Genomic DNA, 21,875 nt, shown 5'->3' on the forward strand with positions numbered 1-21,875 from the left:
AACACCTCCTAAGTGGTGCTGCTTCTCACAGTATGGGAATAACTGGCAGTGAACACAGATGTCCAATGGTTTTTCATTTCACACAAGACGCAGTTCTCCAAAACACCCAACTCTGGAATTCACTGAGTCCAAACATATCCTTGTAATTCTGTGAATTTTTCAGAAGCTGATGTAAATTGCTATATACTTCCATATCTATATTTTTCAAGGCCAAAAAATACCCTGTAATTTTTGTCAGCTTTGTATATTCCCCAAACATAAACATTACTAAGCTGTCAGATGGATTTCTTAATGATAGTAGACAATTTCATGACTAAGGGCACAAATATTTCAATACAGCATTTTCAGTTTAGGGTTGAGAGTATATTCTATTTCTTCCATCATGCTTTCATTCAGAGATATTAATTTTGTGTGTCTTTTCTTTTGGGGTCTATGCAAGGTAGTAAAGATTCTAAAAATGCATGAAACACAAAGTGCTAACAAGAAGTTTCTTTTTTTCTTTTTTTTTTTTTTGTGTGGTTTTTGGGTCGCACCCGGCAGTGCTCAGGGGTTTTTCCTGGCTCTGTGCTCAGAAATTGCTCCTGGCAGGCACGGGGGACCATATGGGACGCCGGGATTCGAACCGATGACCTTCTGCATGAAGGGTAAACGCCTTACCTCCATGCTATCTCTCCGGCCCCAAGAAGTTTCTTTTTGGGGCAGAGAGATAGCATAAAGATAGGGCATTTGCCTTGCATGCAGAAGGATGGTGATTCGAATCCCGGCATCCCATAGTCCCCCTGAGCCTGCCAGGAGTGATTTCTGAGAGTAGAGATAGGAGTAACCCCTAAAAGAGGTTTCTTTCAACCATAAATAAATGATTTGTGTACAGGGCCGGGCGGTGGCGCTAAAGGTAAGGTGCCTGCCTTGCCTGCGCTAACCTTGGACGGACCGCGGTTCGATCCCCCGGTGTCCCATATGGTCCCCCAAGCCAGGAGCAACTTCTGAGCACATAGCCAGGAGTAACCCCTGAGCGTTACCGGGTGTGGCCCAAAAACCAAAAAAAAAAAAAAATGATTAGTGTACAGCATAATAATTTGTTATAGATTCCTTTCAATTTTCCTTGTATTTTCCATTGGTATTTAATAAATGTATAAAATGTCATCAAAATATTTACAAAATTTATGTTTGTTATAGATTCTTCTATATTTGAAGTTTTTATTTTTTATATATTTCTTGACCTAAACCTAGACATTCTATATTTGACATGTAAAAATGAACATATGAGCGTTTCCATTAATTTTTTTTTTTTTGGTGTTTGGGTCAAACCCGGCAGCACTCAGGGGTTACTCTTGGCTCTATGCTCAGAAATCGCTCCTGACTGACTCACAGGACCATATGGGATGCCGGGATTCGAACCACCTTCCTTATGCATACAAGGCAAACGCTTTACCTCCATGCTATCTCTCCGGCCCATTTCCATTAATTTTTTTCCTTGGTTTTTGGGCCACACCTGGCAGTGCTCAGCGGTTACTCCTGGCTTATCTGCTCAGAAATAATTCCTGGCAGACACAGGGGGACTATATGGGACACCGGGATTCGAACCAACCACCTTAGGTCCTGAATTGGCTGCTTGCAAGGCAAATGCTGCTGTGCTATTTCTCTGGCCCCATTTTTTGTTGCTGTTGTTTTTTGTTTTTTGGGTCACACCAGCAGCACTCAGGGGTTACTCCTGGCTCTATGCTCAGAAATTGCTCCTGGCAGGCTCGGGGAGCCATATGGGATGCCGGATTCCACCACCGTCCTTCTGCAAACGCCTTACCTCCATGCTATCTCTCCGGTCCCCTCTATTAATTTTCTAAAATTTAGAGTCATATAAGTAATCCCCATGTGTATCAGATACCTGATTACTAGCCATTTTCCTATTCTTAAGCAACAAAACTCTTGCCATAGGACAGTGACACTTTGTAGTATTACTAGGCATCATGAATATTTTTCCATTGAAGATCCAGTTGACACAGCCATATTTGATTGAATTATCATTATTGGGACCAGACGAATATTATGGGAGATAAGAAACTTACCTGGCATGTGGCTGGCCCAGGTTTCATCCTCTATGCACTGCCAGATGTGAATCCTGAGTACAGAGCCAGGAATGAGCCCTGAACTATGGCCCAAAATCAAAAACAAAAGAATAAAGAAAAGTGTTGGGCCGGAGAGATAGCATGGAGGTAAGGCATTTGCCTTTCATGCCGGAGATCATCGGTTCAAATCCCGGTGCCCCATAAGGTCCCCCGTGCCTGTCAGGAGCAATTTCTGAGCCTGGAGCCAGGAATAACCCCTGAGCACTGCCCGGTGTGACCCAAAAACCACACACACAAAAAAAAAGTGTTATCCTTTATCCAGAACATTATAATATTGTCTTTGTCAAAAATTAAGTGGTTGGGCCCGGAGAGATAGCACAGCAGCGTTTGCCTTGCAAGCAGCCGATCCAGGACCAAAGGTGGTTGGTTCGAATCCAGGTGTCCCATATGGTCTCCCGTGCCTACCAGGAGCTATTTCTGAGCAGACAGCCAGGAGTGACCCCTGAGCACTGCCGGGTGTGGCCCCCCAAAAACAAACAAACAAAACAAAACAAAACAAAAACAAACAAACAAAAATTAAGTGGTTGGGACTGAAGCAATAGCACAGCAAGTAGGGTGTTTGCCTTGCACATGGCTGACCTGGATTCAATCCCCAGCATCTTATATGGTTCCCTGAGCCTGCCAGGAGTGATTTCTGAGTTCACAAATTTTTCAATACAGCATTTTCAGTTTATAGTTGAGAGTATATTCTATTTCTTCCATCATGCTTTCATTCAGAGATATTAATTTTGTGTGTTATTTCTTTTGGGGTCTATGCAAGGTAGTAAAGATTCTAAAATGCATGAAACACAAAGTGCTAACAACACCCCTAAGCGCTGCTGGGTGTGGCCCCAAAACAGAAAACAAAAATAAATAAAAATAAAGTGACTATATACATGAATACTGAGTTCTAAGCACATTCATGGCAGAGATTATGGGGATAGAATACCCATGAGTTTAATCTAAGTAAAAATGGAGAAAATGACATAAAGGGAGTAAGATAGGGCCGGAGAAATAGCACAGACGTAAGGTGTTTGGCTTAGACGCAGAAAGATGGTGGTTTGAATCTCAGCATTCCATATCGTCCCCTGAGCCTGCCAGGAGCGATTTCTGAGCATAGAGTTTAGGAGTAATCCCTGAGCACTGCCGGGTGTGACACACCCCCCCCCCCAAAAAAAGGAAGTAAGATAAAGTCCAAATGGTCCACTCTGTGGGACAAACCTTGGTGTCATGACAGGTGACTGATCAACAATACATGGCTTTTCTGAGTATCTTTCTTTTTTTGTTTTTGTTTTGGGGCCACACCCAGCTGTGCTCAGGAGTTTCACCTGGCTATCTGCTCAGAAATCGCTCCTGGCAGGCACGGGGGACCATATGGGATGCCGGGATTCGAACCACTGTTGGCCCTGAGTTGGCCGATTTCTTTTTTTGTTTGTTTGTTTGGGGGGGCCACACCTGTTTGATGCTCAGGGGTTACTCCTGGCTAAGCGCTCAGAAATCGCCCCTGGTTTGGGGGGACCATATGGGAGGCTGGGGGATGGAACCTCGGTCCTTCCTTGGCTAGCGCTTGCAAAGCTGTCACCTTACCTCTAGCCTCACCCGCCCCCTAGTTGGCCGCTTTCAAGGCAAACCCCCTACTGCTTTGCTATCTCACAGGCTCCCTGAGTATCTTTCATGGAGTGTTAACAACAGCCATACCTTGTCCCCGGGGGAAATTGGCCCCAACACAGTCCAGCAGACTCAATGTCTACACAATCAAAGAAAGGGGGCCAGAGAGATACCACAGAGGTGGGGCATTTGCCTTGCTTGCGGCTGACCTGGGAGCAACCCAGTTTGATTCTTGGCATCTCATGTGGGCCCCTCCGGCTGGCCATGGGGAAATTTCTTAGTGTAGAGCCAAAACTAATCCCTGAGCGCTGCCAGGTGTGGCTCAGAAACCAATCAATCAATCAATTAAAAATTGTTTTTAAATACTAAAAAAAGAAACAAAACAAAACCAGACAAAACATTCCGTAATTTCAGTAAGGATCCTTTCTTAATTCACTTGCCTTCTAGAGCATGTGACCATGTCATTGGTAACTAACACTTCGAGGTCTTGAAATCAGAGGGCATGAATTCAATACAAGCCTGCCTCTTGGGCACATTATTTTTGACTCCCTTAATTTCTCATTTTCTGTGTGGTAACAAAAAGTAACTTGCATTCCTGGAGTTTTGAGGATTTAATGAGTCTGTCTTCATGGAAGGCACTTAAGCAATAATAGGCATGTAAAGACTCTTGTCTTTTTTTTTTTTAACTACAATCATTATCTTCTTGCTTTAATGACTTTAATAGTGCTATATAAAGAAAACTAATTACCTGCCAATAATTTGGTCTAACCACCACCTCCATGTGCCAACTCACTTGCTAGTTCACCATCCTCCACTATGCCCTCTGGACTACCACTTCCTCCTTTATTCTTTTTATGTTTGTTTGTTTTTGTTTTTGGGCCACACCTGGTAACCCTCAGGGGTTACTCCTGGCTATGCGCTCAGAAGTCGCTCCTAGCTTGGGGGGCCATATGGGACACTGGGGGATCAAACTGCGGTCTGGTCCGTCCTAGGCTAGCGCTGGCAAGGCAGACACCTTACCTCTATCGCCACCTTACCTCTAGCGCCATCGTGCTGGCTCCACCCTTTATTCTTAACAAATTACAAGATAATGGCCCAAAGTGATAGAACAGTAGGTAAGGCACTTGCCTTGCATGTGGCTGACTCAGGTTTATTACTCAACACCACAAAAGGTCCACCAATCCCTCACCAGGAGTGAGCCTTCACACAGAGCCAGGAGTAAGCCCTGAGCACTGCCTGGGTGTGGCCAAAAGCAACAACAACAAACCCACAACATTGCTTGAAGAGTAAAAACCAGTATAGAGGGGCCGGGAAGGTGGCGCTAGAGATAAGGTGTCTGCCTTGTAAGCGCTACCAAGGAACGAACCGCGGTTCAATCCCCGGCATCCCATATGGTCCCCCCAAGCCAGGGGCGATTTCTGAGCACATAGCCAGGAGTAACCCCTGAGAGTCAAACGGGTGTGGCCCAAAAACCAAAAAAAAAAAAAAAAAAAAAAACAGTATAGATTTAAAGCCATGTCTTGCATGTGCTGGACCCTGGTTCAATCCCTGATACCACATTGTTGCTTTAATATAAAATATAAAGTCTAAAGTCCTAGTGTTGGGTGAGGCCTCCCTCGACACGAAGCCCCTAGCCCCTTGACTGGTGGGTCTGAAGAAGGGTAGTAGCGAAAATAATTCACAAACAGTTAAAGTCTCATTGGGATCAGTTTGCTATATTCCCTCATGACTTTTTCTCTGCCTTGTGCAGATTTGCGCCATGTCTGCCTAACTCATCTTCTTCTCTCAGTATCTTTCTCCATCTCCATTTCTGCTGCTCTCCATGCTTCCTTGCTTGCTCCCCCCACCAGCCAGATTCTCTTTTATCTCTAGATCCCCACCCACCAGGGTGGGGTTGCCCCTATAATCCGGGTGTGATTAATGTTTCAATAAAAAGTTTAGGGCATTGGAGGAAGGGATACCTTACACACATGATCCCTGAACACTTCTGGGTACACACCGGGAGGTCCCAAATATTACCCAGTGCAGAGTGGGAGGCCCCCCAACAGCCCAGGTGTTTCTTGGCCCTCATACTGAATCACTAGCTTGGTTGGTTGAGAATTCTCAGGAGATCCCTAGGGTCTCCTGAGCACTGCTTGGGAGAACTTCCCCACTCAAAAATAAACCCAAGTAAAAGCAGTTGGAAGCATGCCTTCCTGTCATGCCCTCCTATCCTATAGCAGTGCTGCCACTTTCCTAGCCTTCACCTACGGACAGGCAAAGAGGAATGGGTCTTTCCTCTGGGGCTGTTGTCTCTAGCCTCAGCATCTCTGTGTTGCAGCTTCACTAGCCTCTTGGTAACAGGTGACATTAGCAACATCTGCCCTAACCTCAATTTATGAAAGCCAAAAATATCTCTGGAAGTTGCCAAATGTCTCCTAGGGGTGTGGGGTAACTCCTCTGGGGCTGTGTCAGGCAGAGAGGCTGTGAAGAAAGTATATACATATTCATGGGGTGAGGATGAAATTGGAGAAACAAAATCCTTGTTGCATCATTCTATTTTCTGCTCTTTGTTGCTCCTCAAGCAATTTTTTTTTTTGTTTCTTTTCTGGGCAACACCTGGCGGTGGCGCTTAGAGTTTGTTACTCTTGGCTCTGAGCTCAAATCGCTCCTGGCAGGCTCAGGGGACCATATGGGATGCCAGGGATCAAATCCGGGTCCGTCCTGTGTAGGCAGCATGCAAAGCAAACATCCTACCACTGTGCTATCACTCGTTCCCTCCTCAAGCAACTTTTTTTGTTTGTTTGTTTGTTTTGTTTTGATTTTTTGGGCCACAGCCGTTTGACACCCAGGGGTTATCCTGGCTATGGCTAGCTTGTCTCTAGTGCCACTGCTCCAGCCCCTCAAGAAAATTTTAAAGAGCAGTAAATACTGAAATTCTATTTTGAGAGAATAGATTTTTTTTCTTGTTTGTTTTTGGGTCACACCTGTCGGCAGCGCTCAGGGGTAACTCCTGGCTCTGCGCTCAGAAATTGCTCCTGGCAGGCTTGGGGGACCATATAGGATGTTGATTTCCGAACCACCATCTGTCCTGGATTGGCTGTGTGCTATCTACTCGGCCCAAGAATAGATTTTTCTTTTCTTTTCTTTTTTTTTTTTTGGGGGGGGGGGTCACACCTGGCAGTGCTCAGGGGTTACTCAAGGCTCTACGCTCAGAAGTTGCTCCTGGCATGCTCAGGGGACCATATGGGATGCCAGGATTAGAACCACCAACCTTCTGAATTCAAGGTAAACACCTTACCTCCATGCTGTCTCTTGGGCCTGAGAATAAATTTTTCAAATATGGGGCCGGGCGGTGGCGCTAAAGGTAAGGTGCCTGCCTTGCCTGCGCTAACCTTGGACGGACCGCGGTTCAATCCCCCGGTGTCCCATATGGTCCCCCAAGCCAGGAGCAACTTCTGAGCACATAGCCAGGAGTAACCCCTGAGCGTTACTGGGTGTGGCCCAAAAACCAAAAAAAAAGAAAAAAAAATTTCAAATAGAAGGTAGAATAAAAAAAATTCCTTTTTCCAGATAAGACAGAAACACTATTTCAATGGTTAAGTTGTGGTGCATACAACATGTCTAAAGAAACATCTTCATGGGGCCGGAGAGATAGCATGGAGGTAAAGCATTTGCCTTGTATGCAAAAGGTCAGTGGTTCGAATCCCAGCATTTCATATTGTCCCCCTGAGCCTGCCAGGGACGATTTCTGAACGTAGAGCCAGGAGTAACCCCTGAGTGCTGCCGGGTGTGACCCAAAAACCAAAAAAAAAAAAAAAAAAAAAAAACATCTTCAGGGGCCAGAGAGATAGCTGATAGCATGGAGGTAAGGCATTTGCCTTTCATGTAGAAGGATGGTGGTTCGAATCCTGGCATACCATATGGTCTCCTGTGCCTGCCAGGGAAGATTTCTGAGCGTAGAGCCAGGAGTAACCCCTGAGAGCTGCCAGGTGTGACCCAAAAACTAAAAAGAAAGAAACATCTTCAAAGGCCATTTAGTAGATACTTCAAGAATTTTTTACTAGGATTTTATTTTTATGTTTTGTAAAGCCTTTACATTAGGATTTGTGCATTTTGTCAATTTTTTCTTTTAATTGATGGAAAAAAAACATGACTCACTGAAGGGACGCAAGCTGTATTTTATAAATTAATGAGCTGCTTTTCCTAATTCCCCAATCAAGATTCTGCTGCTACCAAGTAAAAATTCTCTTGCCAAGACAGGAACTCCTGATTGCAAAATTTGAGATTTGTTGGTCTGGATTGACAAAAAAACTGAGAAATTCTGTTTTATTTTAACAGTAAGACTTGAGGGACCAGAGCGATAGTACAGCATGTAGGTATTTGCATTACACACAGCCAACCCAGGTTTGATTCCTGGGGATCCCAAATGCCCCCCACCCAAGCCCATGTAGTCCCCCAAGCATGTCAGGAGTAATTTCTGAATGCATAGACAGGAATAACCCCTGAGCGTCCTATGGATTGGTCCAGAATCAAAGAACAGTAAAAATTCAGTCAGCAGAGGAAGGAGAATCAGTAACAAGTGAGAAAAGTAGCCAGAAAAATAGGGGGAAAAAATCAAGTAAGTGTCCAGTGAAGGACAAGTTCCAAAGCTAATGGGACAGGAGTGATTGTACAGTGCGTAGGATTTTTGCCTTGCATGCAGCCAGCCTGGTTCATTCAATCCCAGGCATCCCATTTGGTCTCCTGGTCCTTGCTAGGAGTGATCCGTAAACTAAGAGCTAGGAGTAAGCCCTGAGCATTGCCAAGTGTGGCAGCAAAACTAAATCAAAGCTAATGGGATAACTAGCCAGACTGCCAAATGGTAACCTGAAGCCAAATAATGGAAAACTTGAGGAACTATTCCAGTGTAGATGTGCGGGAGAGATGCAGGAATGTTTAGTGCTGGGGAGATCAAGCAAAGAGCAAAATTAGGGTCGGCAGGAACAAATTCTCCACCTCTAGCCTTCACTCCTCCCACCCCTGGCTATTCCAAACACAAGTGGTGTCTGAATCCTTCCTGCTGTTTATTTGCAATCCCTGTTTTGAAATAATGCTCTTACGATTCCATATTAAGACATATAGGCAGCTCCTAGCCAGGACAGTGAAAGTATTCATTCTTTTATGCTTGTGGATAAATTAGCACTTCTCTTTCCCTCCTCTTGGGACAGTTTCATCAAGAATTGTTATTTTTCTGTAGTCACTATGAAACCAGCAGCTGTCTTTTGGCCTCATCACACTCTGGACTTCCAGGAATTACAAATGTACTGTACAAGTGTACAGTAATGAGCCTTAGAAGCCAGAGCCAGCATCCCCCTCCAAACAGGGCGATGCGTTTATGAAAACAGATTCTCTCAGGAGAGATAGAGAGGTAAATCCAGAATTCTCCAGAGCCCATGTGCAAAATATTAGGCCTCTTTCCTGCCCCAGTGATTATTTGTTTCCAAACCAAGGTAATAAAGATAATGTCTCCCTGTGGGACAAAGGCCGGATATTTTGCTACCAATTAATCTTCTTATAAGACTATAGGGTTCTTACACTAAGCGTATAGACTCACCATGTGGTCAGCACCTATCTACACCAGCTTCCTCCACACCTACCCACACTCCCAAGTTCTTCATTGCAACATGGAAGGCAGCAAGTTCTGATACAGGAATGGCCAGTCTGGACAGATTCTCAATGGGTTAAGCACATAAATGCACATACAAGAGGCCCAGCTACAGTCACTGACACTACATAAGTTCTCCCAACATGGCCAAGAATGACCCCTAAGCACAGACCGGAAATAGTAGGCCCTGAGCACCCCTTGGGCGTAGTTTCCAAACAAAAAGAAAACAAAATAAAACAAAACATAAAGCCTATCTGCTCACCAAGTCATGGATAAATAGACATTAATATTCAGTAGTCAATAAGTATACTTTTGTTTTGTTTTGCTTGTTTGTTTATTTGTTTTTGTGTGTGTGTGGTTTTTGGGTCACACCCGGCAGTGCTCAGGGGTTTTTCCTGGCTCCAGGCTCAGAAATTGCTCCTAGCAGGCATGGGGGACCATATGGGACGCTGGAATTCGAACTGATGACCTTCTGCATGAAAGGTAAACGCCTTACCTCCATGCTATCTCTCCGGCCCCTGTTTATTTGTTTTGAGGACAGACCCAGTGGCTCTCAGAGATTGCTCCTGGCTCTGCACTCAAGGATCACTCCTGGCCATCTCAGGAGACCATATGAGATACCAGTATTTAAATCTGGGTCAGCAGTGTGCCAGGCAAACACCCTCCCACTCTACTATCACTCTAGTCCCATTAATATCCTACTTAATTCAAGTCAGTCAGGAGACTAGAGAGTGCTTGCCAAGTGTTTAAATCAGCAGCCTACAAAACCCATCACCCTGAGAAGTGAGGCTGTGCTCGAGACGTTTCATAGAAATTATTGGGACACACTCCAGTTTTTACCCTCCACTGTTTATTTCCAAGTAAACCCATTTAATTGATGAAATAGTAGTTTATTTGTTTTGGGGTGTTGTTTTTTTTTTTTTGGTTTGGGGTTTTGTTTTTTGTTTTTGTTTTTGGGTCACACCCAGTGATGGTGACGCTCAGGGGTTACTCCTGGCTATGCGCTCAGAAATCATTCCTGGCTTGGGGGACCATATGGAAAGCCGAGGATAGATCCCAGGTCCATCCTGGGTCAGCTCCGTGCAAGGCAAACGCCCTACTGCCATGCTATCGCTCTGGCCTCTGGAAAAATAGTTTTATATTTTGGGGGTTTTTTTTTGTTTTGTTTTTGTTTTTGGGTCACACGAGGCAATGCTTAGGGGTTACTCCTGGCTACTCAGAAATAGCTCCTGGCAAGCTCGATGCCAGGAATCGAACTGGGTCCTTCAGAATGGGCAGCATGCAAGGTAAATGCCCTACTGCTGTGCTATTTCTCCAGCCCCTGATAGTTTCTTTCTTTTTTTTTTTTTTTTTTTTTGGTTTTTGGGTCACACCCGGCAGTGCTCAGATGTTTCTTTCTGGCTCTACACTTAGAAATCGCTCCTGGCAGGCTCGGGAGACTATATGGGAAGCTGGGATTCAAACCCCCATCCTTCTGCATGCAAGGCAACCAGCCTACCTCCATGCTATCTCTCCAGCCTCTAGTTTTATGTTTTTTTTTGGTTTTTGGGCCACACCCGTTTGATGCTCAGGGGTTACTCCTGGCTATGCACTCAGAAGTCGCTCCTGGCTTGGGGGGAACCATATGGGACAACAGGGGGGGGGGGGATCGAACCGCAGTCCGTCCTATGCTAGCGCTTGCAAGGCAGACACCTTACCTCTAGCGCCACCTTCCCGGCCCCTAGTTTTATGTTTTAAGTCAACAGTTTAATAGGGACATTTGCTTCCTTACAGACAAATTTTTTGTGACAAGACCTAGCAACTTAAGGATTATTGTTGCCTTGAATATTTGATCTGCAGTGGCTACCTATATATATATATTTTTTTTTTTTTGGTTTTTGGGCCACACCCGGTAACGCTCAGGGGTTACTCCTGGCTATGTGCTCAGAAGTTGCTCCTGGCTCGGGGGACCATATGGGACACTGGGGGATCGAACCGCGGTCCGTCCAAGGCTAGCACAGGCAAGGCAGGCACCTTACCTTTAGCGCCACCGCCTGGCCCCGGCTACCTATATTTCTATTTGTAGTTTATTTCAGAGCAATTTCTGGGGTGCTCAGGAGTTACTAACTCTTTGGCCCAAGACTCCAGTCTTTTGAAGTTTCTTCCCCAAGTCCTCTTTTAAATTTGTTTGTTTGCTTGCTTTTTGGATATATATATTTTTCTAGAACAGTTGCCTCATTTATCATGTGCATTGTTTGAGGCACATGAGTTTTATCAATCAACAGACCAAGATGGTTGTCCTCATGAACTTAACATACTAAAGAAGAAGAAAACAAGAACATACTGTTCATAGATCATGTAGTTCCAACTCCACACTTGAACAACATCATGCTGACAATTCCTAAAGAAAACTACTTTAAAAAGGCCTAACCCTTGGGCTGGAGTGATAGAGCGGCAGTAGGGCGTTTGCCTTGCACACGGCTGACCCAGGACAGATCTGGGTTTAATCTCTGGCATCCCATATGGTCCCCCGAGCCTGCCAGGAGAGATTTTTGAGTGCATAGCCAGGAGTAATCCCAAGATTCACTGGGTGTGGCCCAAAAGGCAAATATATATATATATCCTTGGGGGCCTGAGCTATAGCACAGCGGTAAGATGTTTACTTTGCAATGGCCAACACAGGACAGACCCTAGTTTGATTCCCGGCATCTCATAATGTTAACTTATCTCCCAGGTTTGTCATCACATGGCAAAGTTCAGCTGCACTATTATAGCCATTACCATCCTTATCAAACACACAAAATGCTTCTCTAATTTCTTTACTAAAGAATTATTCTTCAGGGCCGGAGAGATAGCATGGAGGTAAGGCGTTTGCCTTTCATGTAGAAGGTCATCAGTTCGAATCCCGGTGCCCCATATGGTCCCCCGTGCCTGCCAGGAGCAATTTCTGAGCATGGAGCCAGGAGAAACCCCTGAGCACTGCCGGGTGTGACCCAAAAACCACAAAAAAAAAAAAAAAAGTTAAAAAAAAAAAGAATTATTCTTCACTAAAATGAAAGTCAGTATCTTTTATTTTTCTTTCCATCATTGTCAGAAATTCTGGGAAGTTAATTGTGCCATTACTGTCACCATCTATTTTATTAATCATGTCCTGTAACTCAGCTTTCCTGGGATTCTGACCAAGAGACCTCATTACTATTCCCAACTCCTTGGTTGTTATAGTCCTGTCACCATCCTTATCAAATAGTGAAAAGGTTTCTTTGAATGCTGCAATCTGCTCTTCAATCAGTTAATCAGCCATGCTGCTGCACTTTAGGGTCGAGGCCATGCCTGATGCTCCTGGGGCCGGACTGAGTGGCTGCCGGTGCCCCACACCTGATGTTCTAAGGACAGTGGGGAACTAAACATAGTTGTGGGGGTATTTTTTTCCTATTCTGTTCTTTTGGGGGGGTGTTAAGGGGGACATGTTGCCTGGTAATGCTCAGGGGTTTCTCTTGGCTATGCAGGAATCACTCCTATTGCTCGGGTTAATCCCAAATAAGATGCCAGGAATCAAACTCAGGTTGGCCACATGCAAGGCAAATGCCCTACTGTCTCTGCAGGCCCAAGTTTGGGATATTTTTAAATATTGGAATTCCAGACTTACAGTCCTATAAAAATAGTCTGTATTATTTGACTGTGCATTATTATTCTCAGAGCCTAACTTAGTTCAAAAATATGATTTTCTTCAACTGTATTCTGTAATGGTTTCCCCCACTTTACTTCTTTCTTGGTTCCTCCCTCCCTTCACACGACATTTGGCTCAGCCAGCTCAGGTCCTCCAGCAGGACTGCTGAACAATACTGACCACATTATTGTGGGGAGGATACTGAAACCCATACTAGGTTCCTCTGATTCCTCCCTCAATGCTAGGTGCTCACATTCCTTTCATTGGTTCATACTCAGAATAAAAGACACTCCCTTCATCACCTGGACTTTAGACCCTCATCCAGACAAATATGACTCTCTGCATTCACCATCTGAGAAAGAGAAATAGAATTTCCGATAATAATGTTCACTTAGCAGTAGGACTCCTGGAAATTATTATGATTCACTCAGAACTATCTGTAGACTCGTAGATTGCCCTTTGGACACTGTGCTTCAATCAAATGTCTGTCTACAGGCAACATGTGCAATTTAAGAGTACAGACATCTGCTTTTAAAAAAATCTATTTGGAAGGTGATTAAAAAAAAGGCAAGATGGAGATAAAAGGAGAATCTAAAGCTCTGAAAATACCTTGAAGAGAGCCAAAGAGATAATACCTTGCGTGTAGCTAACTCCCAGTTTGATTCTTAGCACCACAAGGACTCCCAAACACTGCCAAGAGCAATTCTTTTTATTTTGTTTGTTTGGTTGGTTGGTTGGTTTTGGTTTTGGGCCACACCCATTTGACACTCAGGGGTTACTCCTGGCTATGTGCTCAGAAATCGCCCCTGGCTTGGTGGACCATATGGGACGCCTGGGGATTGAACCATGGTCTGTCCTATGCTAGCGCTTGCAAGGCAGACACCTTACCTCTAGCACCACCTTCCCGGCCCCAAGAGCAACTCTTGAGCACAAAGTAAAGAGTAAACCTGTTAGCCCAAACATCCACCCATCCTACTCTCAAAGAACATACCTAAAATTCATCAATAAATTCCAACGTGTAGGACCAAAGAGACAGCACGGTGGTAGGGCATTTGCCTTGCACACAGCAGAACAGGACAGATGGTGGTTTAAATCCCGGCATCTCATATGATCCCTCGTGCCTGCCAGGAGTAATTTCTGAGTGCAGAGCCAGGAATAAACCTCTAGCAGTGGTCCTCAAACTATGGCCCTCGGGCCACATATTGTATTTGTATCTGTTTTGTTTCTTCATTGCAAAATAAGATAGATGCAGTGTGCATAAGTTTTGTATTTACTATAGTCAGACCCTCCAATGGTCTGAGGGACAGTGAACTGGCCCCCTGTTTAAAAAGTTTGAGGACGGGGCCGGGCGGTGGCGCTGGAGGTAAGGTGCCTGCCTTGCCTGCGCTAGCCTAGGACGGACCGAGGTTCGATCCCCCGGCGTCCCATATGGTCCCCCAAGAAGCCAGGAGCAACTTCTGAGCGCATAGCCAGGAGTAACCCCTGAGCGTCACAGGGTGTGGCCCAAAAAAAAAACAAAAAAAACAAAAATTTAAGGACCCCTGCTCTAGGGGTTAGTAATTCAACCCCTGAGCACAGCAGGTGTGACCCCCAAAACCAAAAACCAAAAATAAATAAATAAATCCAATGTGTAAACCTTATTTTAACCCTAATTTAAATTAAATGTTTGTAAAATGTAAAACATTTGAAAAACTTGATATAAATGCAAAATTTACCAAAATAAGAGTTAGTAAAACTTACTAATATGAGAAAGGAATAATATACCATATACCCAAGTGGAGGTTATCCTAGAAAGTTAACCCTGACCCAATTTTTATTTCCCCAGTAAAAAGAACAAGAATCCGTGCTCGCTTCAGCAGCACATATACTAAAATTGGAACTATATAGAGAAGATTAGCATGGCCCCTGCGCAAGGATGACACGCAAATTCGTGAAGCATTTCATATTTAAAAACAAAACAAAACAAGAATCCAAGCCTCTTTCTATTGACCATGCCCTGATAATCTACAAAGAAAGCCTCAGATTTGGGCAATTTAGGGAAAACATTACTATAAAGTTAACTTTATAAATACAACAAGCATCCACACTCTACCTGGGGTGACCAACGTATCATCTTGAGATGTGTGATTTTTTTTTCTTTTACTTCATTGAACATTCTCCATCTTGGGGGGTCACCTGAAGCCATTTCTTACCAACCTGAGATTTGTACTGTTGTCTTTTTCCTACCTGGAGGAAACCATGCTATGCTCTCTCTCTCTCCTCTCTCTCCTCTCTCTCCTTTCTTTCTCTCCTCTCTCTCCTCTCTCACTCTCCTCTCTCACTCTCCTCTCCTCTCCTCTCTTCTCTCTCCTCTCTCTCCACTCTCTCCTCTCTCTCTCTCTCTCTCTCTCTCTCTCTCTCTCTCTCTCTCTCTCTCTCTCTCTCTCTCTCTCTCTCTCTCTCTCCTCTCCTCTCTGCCTGTCAGGAGCGATTTCTGAGCATAAAGCCAAGAGTAACCCCTGAGAGCTGCCAGGTGTGACCCAAAAACAAACAAACACAAAAAATGAAATAAATGGAAAAAGTTGTAGTATTTATACACAATGGAATGTTACTGGGCTATAAGACAAGATGTAATATTGCCTTTTGGTACAAGATGGATGGAGCTAGAAATGGTTATTATAAGTGAGATAAGTCAGAGGGAGAAGGACATATATGAAGAGCTTTCACAAATGAAAATAAAAGGAAGTTATAGAACACACACTATTTTTTTTTATTATGAAGAGCTTTAAAACAATTAAGATGGTCTTATGAGGGGCCAGAGCAGTGGCACAAGCGGTAGGGTGCTTGCCTTGGACACGCTAACCTAAGACGGACAGCAGTTAAATCCTCCGGTGTCCTATATGGTCTCCCAAGTCATATGGTCCCTCAAGCCAGGAGCGATTTCTAAGTGTATAGCCGGAAATAATCACTGAGAATCACTGAGTGTGGCCCAAAAACAAAAAGAAAACAAACAAATGAACAAAATAGATGGTCTATGAAGGCCAGAGAGATAGCACAGCAGTAGGGTGTTTGGAACGGACCCAGTTTCAATGTCAGGCATTCTATATGGTCCCCCGAGTCTGCCAGGAATGATTTATGAGTGCAGAACCAGGAGTGACTCCTGAGCACGCCACCAGTTTTGGCCCAAAAGTCATAAAACAAAAAACAAAACAAACAAAAAAGAATATATCTAGTCCATAGAGCAAAACAAACATACTGCAAGCATGAAACTCAAACTACAAGAATCAAACTTTTAAGTGTGCCAATGTGAATAGAGCAATAGTACAGTGTGTGTAAGGCACTTGCTTTGCATGCATCTGACCTAGGTTTGATCCTTGGCATCCTATATGGTATCCCAGCACTACCAAAGTGATTCCCAAAGGGACAGAATAGGAGGACATGAGTGCAAAGCCCCCTAGGGCCTGTGGGGCCCAAAGATAAGAAAAGATCTGGGGGGCCGGAGAGATAGCATGGAGGTAAGGCGTTTGCCTTTCATGCAGGAGGTCATCGGTTCGAATCCCGGCGTCCCATATGGTCCCCCGTGCCTGCCAGGAACAATTTCTGAGCCTGGAGCCAGGAATAATCTCTGAGCACTGCCGGGTGTGACCCAAAAACCACAAAAAAAAAAAAAAAAAAAAAAAAAAAAAAAAAAAGAAAAGATCTGGGGCCAGGTTGTGGCTCTTGGCACACCCATATATGGTACATAGATTAAAAAATCAAGGAAGGGCCAGAGAGATTGCACAGTGATAGGGCGTTTGCCTTACATGCAGTTAATCCAGGACAGAGCCTGCCAGGAGCAACTTCTGGGCACAGAGCCAGGAGGAACCCCTGAGTGTCACCAGGTGTGACCCAAACACCAAACACCAAACACCGGGGCCAGAGAGATAGCATGGAGGTAAGGCACTTGCCTTGCATGCAGAAGGACGATGGTTCGAATCCTGGCATCCCATATGGTCCCCTGTGCCTGCCAAGGGCAATTTCTGAGCATAGAGCCAGGAGTAACCCCTGAGCACTGCCAGATGTGACCCAAAAACTAAAACAAAAACCAAACACCAAACACCAAAAAAAAAAAATCAAGGGAATGTAAAATATCTAATGATAATAGCCCTCATACTTTGTCTAAGGAGCTGAAGGGGAGGCAAGAAGGGTCTGTCTGTTGAAGGAGGAGAAAAGAGCCGAGATGTTATAAAAATAGTGGTGAAGGGTCTCCAACTTTTTTAATGATGGAGTTAGAATAACTTTTCTTATCACAAGCATCAATGTTAACACTATAACAACCATATTACTTGAACTAAATAAAAAACTAGTTTGTTTTTAATTTTTTAACTGAAGTCCTTTAGTTTATAATGCTATTAATAATAGTTTTCTGGGGGCCTGAGCAATAGAACAGCAGAAAGGGCATTTGCCTTGCATGAAGCTGATCTAGGTTCAATCCTCAGCATCTCATGTGGTTCCTCTATCTCAACTGGAGTGAACCCTGAGCAAAGAGCCAGGAGTATACACTCAGTACTGCCAAGTGTGGCCCAAAAGCCAAAACCAAAAAAGTGTTTCTCATATGCATAAATTCAACATGACAACCATCACCAATGTCCCCCCACCAAAGCCCTCAAGACATCTCGAATTTTGATCACAAGAGTGATAAAATTAATTGATATTGTAAAGTGTTTTCAAGTGGGATTTAAGTTCTTTTTCTTGGGGGAGGGGAGGCACACCCGGTGGTGCTCAGGGATTACTCCTGGCTATCTGCTCAGAAATAGCTCCTGGCAGGCATGGGGGACCATATGGGATGCCGGGATTCGAACCAACCACCTTAGGGCCTGGATCAGCTGCTTGTAAGGCAAACACCGCTGTGCTATCTCTCCAGCCCTTAAGTTCTTATCTTTTAGAGTTACATACTAAAATTTTGAGGGAAAAAATTATGAGGCAGAGGAGTTGCTTAAGAATAATGCAGAGGGATGGGGCTGGTGAGGTGGCGCTAGAGGTAAGGTGTCTGCCTTGCAAGCGCTAGCCAAGGAAGGACCGCGGTTCTATCCCCTGGCATCCCAGAAAAACTAAAAAAAAAAAAAAAAAAAAAGAATAATGCAGAGGGGCCAGAGAGATAGCATGGAGGTAAGGTGCTTGCCTTTCATGCAGAAGGATAGTGGTTCGAATCCCGACATCCAATATGGTCCCCTGTGTGTGCCAGGGGCGATGTTTGAGCATAGAGCCAGGAGTAACCCCTGAAACCAAAAAAAAAAAAAAAAAAAAAAAAAAAAAAGAATAATGCAGATCATGGGAGCTAGAGATAGTATAGGAGTTAAGGTTCTTGTCTTAGATAACACTGATCCAGGTTGGGCCATAGAGATCACAGAGGTAGGGCGTTTGCCTTGTATGCAGCAGATTTAGGTTCCATTCCGGCATCCCATATGATCCCCTGAGCCTACCAGGAACGGCTTCTTAGCACAGAGCCAGGAGTAACCCCTGAGCATGATCAGGTGTGGTATCCCACCCGCAAAATGACTGATCCAGGTTTGATTCCTGGCACCACATGGAACCCTGCCCAGAATAACCCACAAACATAATCCACAATAGCACCACTGTGCATGGTCCAAACCACTTCCGACCAAGAAAATAATGATACAAGAAACTAGTGATATTGCTCAATGGAATGAGTACATGTTAAGTATGCTTTGCTCACAGGGATTTGGGTTTGGTCTCCAGCACTGCATGGTCCCTGAAGCACTAACTGGGAAAAACTTTAAACACAGAGCTTCAGAGTAGCCCCAGAGCACTGCTGGATGACCTCTGCTTTGCCAAAAAGAAAAGGTGACGTGCATTGTAGGATGAGAAATAAAGAAAGCAAACCTAACTAAGGGTAGGAGAGATAGTTAAATAGGTAAGGTAGTTGACTGCAGGCCCCATATGGTCCCCAAATCCTGGCAGAAATGATCCCTGAGTGCAGACTCAGAAGTAAGCCCTGAGAACCAATGAGTATGGCCCCAAATCCAAAAGCAAAAGAAGGGGCCGGAGAGATAGCACAGTGGTGTTTGCCTTGCAAGCAGCCTATCCAGGACCTAAGGTGGTTGGTTTGAATCACCGTGTCCCATATGGTCCCCTGTGCCTGCCAGGAGCTATTTCTGAGCAGATAGCCAGGAGTAACCGCTGAGTGCCGTCGGGTGTGGTCCAAAAACCAAAACAAAACAAAACAAAAAAAACATTAGAGATGGACAATGGCCTTCATTATACAATACAATGTATACATTTTAGACATTGTACCTTAGACAGTATCCTTACTAAAGGTCCTTAAGACATAGACAAGGGTTGTTGCACTGGTGAAAGGGGGTGTTCTTTACATGACTGTAATCATACAACTATAATTGTATTTGTATTCACGGTGTTTAAATAAAGATAATTATTTAAAAAATATTAACTTATTGGGGCCGGAGCGATAGCATGGAGGTAAGGTGTTTACCTTGCATGTAGAAGGACGTTGGTTCAAATCCCAGCATTCCATAGGGTCCCCGAGCCTGCCAGGAGCGATTTCTGAGCGTAGAGCCAGGAGGAACCCCTGAGTGCTGCCGGGTGGGACCCAAAGACCCCCCAAAAAAGGAAGAAAAAAATCAAGCTAAATAAAGGTGGAAGGAGAAAGTGCCTGCCATAGAGGCAATCTGAAGGTGGGTGGGAAAAAATCTGGTGGAATATAGTGGGCACTGCTGTAGGAACCAGAAGTGACTCCTGGGGCCCAAAATGAAAGAAAAAAAAAATCAGATCAAAACAGGTCAATTTGAAATGATTTTCTATCTCTCTATGGTGTTATTAAATTCAGTGTCTAAGAATTTACTGGGCTGTGGCTAGTGCTACTTGCATCTTCTGCATTACTGTTTAGACTCATGGAGCTTGGCAGATTACTATATAACTTTCCCATCAGCTTTCCTGTGATACTACTGGGCTGGCACTACTATAAATTTTGAGATGTCACGCGGCCGCAAGCAGCTGTGCAGACCAGTATTTATAGATCTGAAACATACTTGGTGGCTTGGCAGTTTGATAAGGATAAGACACTGGGCTGGGCCTTTTCTGTTGGAGGTTGTAGGGTATAGCACTGGGCTGCTGTGGTTCATGCAAAAAGGGTAATCTTCCCCTCCCATTCTTAGAAGACCACAGTGGGATTAGCCCAGTGGCCATTATTTTCTTTTGGGGCCTGGTAGAGGAGCCGGGCTATTTTTCTGACTGGAAAATGGTGGATGTGGGTGGAGGCTACAATTCAGTCCAATCACTTCCCGAGAGAGCCTGTGGTATCTCCAAAGGACCACTGTGTAATTAAGAATTACATTCAGAAAAGCCTAATTCAGAATTGAGTAACATGTCTTTGAAGTTCTGCTTCCTCATATTACATTGTATATTCTGTTATTTGATCTCTCATTTGTCCAGGAAGGACTCTTCAAGTTTAAACAATTTGACTGATGGCTGGAGAGATAGCACAGGGGTTAAACTGCTTGCCTTGCAATGTAGCTGACCCTGGTTCAAATCCTGGGCTCTGCCTCTAGTCCCCAGAGCTCACTCCTTAGCAGAGCCAGAAAACAGGCCCGAGGCTTCAAACAATACCACCCCTGTAAAATCATCCCACCCCACGCTGTGTATCTCTTTAAACCCAGTCTAAATCAGGGTGGCGCATGAAATAATCCTGACCAGGCTGCGGGTAAAACGTGTAGTCGTCTGGCAGTCTTCTATCTAGTATGGAACTCTAGCTGCCTGCCAGAACTGCCGTTTTTATTCCCTATAGACCACCCCTGGGAGGGGCTGCTATCCTGAGCCTGTCCTGCCCAGGTTTACATAAAAGACAATCATTATTTTGGGTGCAAACAAGATGTAAAAAAAAAAAAAAAAAAAAAAAAAAACAGATACAAAGAAACCAGGGATAATCTTTATTTTGGGTAAAATAAAGTGTAACCCAACACACACCCCATCATAAAACTAAACAAGTACTTTTTTTTTGCAATGAGATTAAACCAAAACAAAGAAATGACTCGTGTTTCTCTTTGAACCAAGGAGTGAAATGAAGGATTGCTGAGAGCCGTGCAAGATGGAGCTGCCTGTTGGGACAGATTCCTTAGCACAAGGAACTTAACATCTGAGGGAGGGCAGATCTTGAGATCAGCTTGCTCCAGGCTCCAAAGAAGACGGTGGAGTTTTGCCCTTTTCCTGACACATTCAGTTCAGTTTCCGGGATGAGCCTGAACTTCCAACTGTCTGTGGTTCTTAGTAGGAACCCTCAGGCCACTGGAAGCGTCCCGCTGGAACTCAGGGAGTGAAAACATGCCAAGCTGCAGGTTTGCTTCAGCTCTCCTTTCAGGCGGAGGGTGCTGCGCTAGAGTTCTCCAGCCAGAGCCCCGCAGTGATAAAGTGCTAGCAGAGGTGTCGGGAGTTTGTGGGGTTAGGAACCATCCCTGACGGAGGGGACTGTCCAGCCTACCCAAAGGGAAACAAATGCATCACACAGGTTTCCCCTAAGGAAACCGAGGCAACGCTGGTCCTAGCAGCAACGAAGGCATGGGTAGTGGGAGGTCATGCCACGACGGGGGGATGCGCAGGAAAGGCAAATGTCAATCTGGAGAAGGAGCTGGAGAAAAGAAGTGTCTCACGGACTCCATTTCAAACTTATCCGGGCCGAGCTTCTACGACCAAGAAAGCTCATCAGACCTAAAATCCCAGCTGAAGCGCCCCCGGGACCCGCTGACAGCCCTGCCACGACGTGACCAACTACACAGATCTCAGTTTGCATCCACCCACTCAGAGGCAGAGTCGAGGGCCTGAGCACGTCACAGAGCCCGGGAGCGAGGCTCCAGACTTCCTCCCAGTTAAGCCGATCTTCAAAGCCCGGATCTCTGGCTCCAAG

The 21,875-nt window shown here is 44.8% G+C and overlaps 1 non-coding gene across 1 annotated transcript; it reads left to right on the top strand.

The window, feature by feature from the left end:
• The first annotated feature begins 14,825 nt into the window (after positions 1-14,825).
• LOC126005677 (U6 spliceosomal RNA) lies at positions 14,826-14,932 on the top strand. The gene has a single exon (XR_007494718.1). It is a non-coding gene; the product is annotated as a U6 spliceosomal RNA (small nuclear RNA).
• The last annotated feature ends 6,943 nt before the right edge of the window (positions 14,933-21,875 follow it).

Source organism: Suncus etruscus, chromosome 3, assembly GCF_024139225.1.
Source record: "Suncus etruscus isolate mSunEtr1 chromosome 3, mSunEtr1.pri.cur, whole genome shotgun sequence".
Lineage (NCBI taxonomy): Eukaryota > Metazoa > Chordata > Mammalia > Eulipotyphla > Soricidae > Suncus > Suncus etruscus.